This window comes from Hippopotamus amphibius, chromosome 8, assembly GCF_030028045.1.
Source record: "Hippopotamus amphibius kiboko isolate mHipAmp2 chromosome 8, mHipAmp2.hap2, whole genome shotgun sequence".
Classification (NCBI taxonomy): Eukaryota; Metazoa; Chordata; class Mammalia; order Artiodactyla; family Hippopotamidae; genus Hippopotamus; species Hippopotamus amphibius.
In genome coordinates, this window is record NC_080193.1 from 43,246,150 (window position 1) to 43,250,319 (window position 4,170).

Below are 4,170 nucleotides of genomic sequence, written 5' to 3' on the forward strand. Positions count from 1 at the left end.
GGATTTTCTAAATCTTTTATCTCTTTACTTTTCAACATGAAAGTAGATGTCTGTGAATACAGAGGTGTCTGTGAGGGGCCCAGTCCCTTTGGAGCTGCTTGATGTAGGCTGCTCTGCAGGGCAGCCTGTGCCAACAGGGGGAGGCCCTGACTGGATACGCATGGTGGGCAGCCTTCGGTTTCTTTGTGGGTTCATTACGCTACACTCTTTACTTCTGTGTGAATTTCAACTTTTCATAAACAAAAGCTAAGAAAGAAAATAAAGCCTTAACAATGACTGGATCTGTCTAGAATGACCAGATGGGGCTAAATCAGGTGTTCTCTGTTGTAACCCTGGGATGGGGCTGTTAGGCAGATTGGAGCAGATGGAGAAATGAAAAGCACTGTTTCAATTTCTGGTCTGGACAAGGTGGAGCAGACTTGTTTCTCTCTCCTCCTCCCTGCTAAGTGCATCTACAAACCCTGGAAATGGCACAAGAGACAACCCAGGGGGGACTCTGGAAGTTGGAAGAGGAGGGCAAGCTAGTTGGAGACCCCAGAACTGGAGGAACAGCTCAGGGACAGGGCTGCATACAGACCCCATTGACAGAGGAAGGGACCCAGGCCTGGTGTGTCCTGCCCCCCCAGTCTGGCAATGTAAGGAGAGTGGATGAGCTTGTTCCTCCTCCAGTGGACTGCCAGTGCTGCTGAAATCACAGGTGAGCCAGGCAGCGCCAACAGGAGGGCCAGTGGGGAGGTCCCTGATGATGAATGGCCAGGTGGGATGTTCTCCTTCCCTGCTGGGCTTCAACTCCTCCCCTGTCCCGTCCCCTCCCCAGCAAGGGGGAGCTCCACTCCAGAAATGAGCCCACCCAGGAAACCCCTTCATCCCTATGGGCTGGAGAATCCTTCCACCCACCTCGAGGCCCCAGATGTCGGCCTGGGGAAACCCCATCTGCTGCTCTAGCACCAGCAGGGACCAGTGGGAGCCCCAGCAGTACTGGATCAACCAGCAGACCAAATAATGCTGTAAGGCTCTGAATATTAGATTCTCATTGGGAACCCAGGCCATAAATGTAGACCAGAACCTCCAGGCTAAACCTAAACTGGCTGCTGGCTGCTAAAATAAAATGCAGGATCATACAATCTCCAAATGTAAAAAGAAAAATGTCAAGAATACCATAAAAAGTCAGCTATCCTACAATGAATCAGGAAAATCACAACTTGAATATGAAAGCAAATCAATTAATGCCAACCTAGAATGAATCAGATGTTGGAATTATCTGGAGAGGATTTTAAAGTAGGTACCATAAAAATGCTTCAACAAGCTATTACAAATTCTCTTGAAACAAATGAAAAAAATAGAGAATCTCAGCAAAGAAATTAGTGATAAAAATTACACCCTTTCTCCAAAGAAGACATACAGATGGCCAACAAACACATGAAAAGATGCTCAACATCACTAATCATTAGAGAAATGCAAGTCAAATCCACAATGAGGTATCACCTCACACTGGTCAGAATGGCCATCATCACAAAATCTAGAAACAATAAATGTTGGAGAGGGTGTGGAGAAAAGGGAACTCTTCTGCACTGTTGGTGGGAATGTAAGTTGTACAGCCACTATGGAAAACAGTTTGGAGGTTCCTTAAAATTCTAAAAATAGAACTACCATATGATTCAGTAATCCCACTTCTGGGCATATACCCAGAGAATACCATAATCCAAAAAGAAACATGTACCATAATGTTCATTGCAGCACTATTTACAATAGCCAGGACATGGAAGCAACCTAAATGCCCATCAAGAATGGATGAAGAAGATGTGGCATATATATACAATGGAATATTACTCAGCCATAAAAAGGAATGAAATGGAGCTCTATATATGCAATGAGGTGGATAGACCTAGAGTCTGTCATACAGAGTGAAGTAAGCCAGAAAGAGAAAAACAAATACCATATGCTAACTCATATATATGGAATCTAAAAAAAAGAAAAAGGTACCGATGAACCCAGTGACAGGGCAAGAATAAGGATGCAGATGCAGAGAATGAACTGGAGGATATGGGGTTGGGGGGGTGGGGGGCAAAGAGGAAGCTGGGAAGAAGTGAGAGAGTAGCACAGACATATATATACTACCAACTAGAAAATAGATAGCTAGAGGGAAGTTACTGTATAACAAAGGGAGATCATTGAGTTGATGGGTGATGCCTTAGAGGGCCAGGACAGGGAGGGTGGGAGGGAGTCATGGGAGGGAGGGGATATGGGTATATATGTATAAATACAGCTGATTCACTTTGGTGTACCTCAAAAGCTGGTACCAGAGGGTAAAGCAATTATATTCCAATAAAGAGCTTAAAAAAAAAAAATCCCCAAACTACACCTGAAAGGTACAATTATGGAAATTTAAAAAAAGCCCACTGCATGGGCTCAATACTAGAGTGCTGATGACAGAGGATAGAAAATCAGTGAACTTGAGTACAGAACAATAGAATTCATCCAATCTGAGCAGAAGAGGGAAAAGAGACCGAAAACAAACACCCCCACCTAAATAAAAAGCCTCAGGGACACGTGGAACAGTAACAAAAGAGATCCAACCTTTGTATCGTGTATCCTTGGAGTTCGGCTGGAGAAGGAGAGTAGGCTGAACGGATATTTGGAGGAATAATGACTAAAGACATCTCATATGTGGCAAAATGCATAAACCTGCAGACTCATGAAGCTGAGTTAGCCCAAATAGGATAAGCCCAAAGACATTCATGTCAGGACACATCATCATTAAACTTGTGAAAATGAAAGACTGTAAAATCTTTATATGGGTCAAAGAGAACACTGCCTTCTTTTTCCTTGCAGTTCCCTGAGATTCATCTTTTAAAAACACTTTTCCTTATCCTTTTGGTGTGTCATTTGATTTTGAAACATTACTTCTAGCTTACATAAGTAATACATGGTGATTGCAAGAAAATTAAGCATGTTATTTATTAAAGAGATAAAAATTACTGGAATCACACTACTCAGCAGACACCGCCATTCATGTTTTGATATTTGTATTTCCAGACTTTTTTCTACGTATACAAATGCATATGAAGAAACATTTTAGCTAAAATGGAATCATAAAATACGTATTCTGTAACCTGCTTTTTCACTTTAGAAATAAATTGTGAACATCTTTCCTTATCAAGAAATGTGCAAGTATATTATTGTTCTTAATGACAATGTAGAATTCCATTCTATGAATATACACAATTTCAATCACCACAAATGTTGAAAACTTAGGTTACCCTGTTTGCAATAGTAAATAACAGTGTGATGTGAAAATGTAAATGTGAACATTTTTATATGTATATCTTTGTGCACTCATTTGTTTATTGCTGCAGGATAAATTCAGAAATTTTGAATTTTGGAGTCCAAGGTTATGTGTGGTTTAAGGCTTTTGATAACTACTGTCAAGTTGTCCTTCAAAAAGTTTTGACAATGAATATTTCTGCCAGCAGTGTGTGAGAAAATGAGTTCCCAGCAATTCAAGATCTCTGACTCCATCATTAGTGGTCCCCTTCACTTCCAGACAGGGCGACTTTCCTACTGTTAGATCCCGAGTGTTCCTAGCATGTCCTGCTCTTGGGGGCTGATCCCTGACTTGCTGATCCCTCTGCCTGAAATATTTTTTCCCAGACATCCAAACAGCCCTCACTTTCTTCAGGTCTCTGCTCAGATGATATTTGATTTGAATTGCCTTCCCTGTTCATCTTATGTAAAAGAGCCATCCCCCTTGCCCATTATTTCCTAGCCGCCTTTATTTCCTTTATCTTTCTCCCTTATGCTTATCACCTTGTCTTGCCCACACTAGGTCCTAAGTGCAGAGACTGTCAGTTCACTTCTGGATCCCAGCTCCCAGGGATACATACAGATGGTGCATGTAGAAGATGCTGAACTGATATTCATTGAATGAAAGACTTACTATTTTCACACTGTAGTAGGTTGATAGATGAAAGATATCTCACTGTTGTTTTAATTTGCATTTATTCAATTACTAATTACAATGAGCTGTTTTCATTCTTTTTGGCCATTTACTTTCTTCTTTTGCAAGTTATTCATTTCCTTAGTTTGTATTTCTATTGGGGTGTTTATTTTTAGTTTTTATTAGTTTTAAAAATATTAATCCTGTTAATCCCATGTCTATTACAGGTTTTA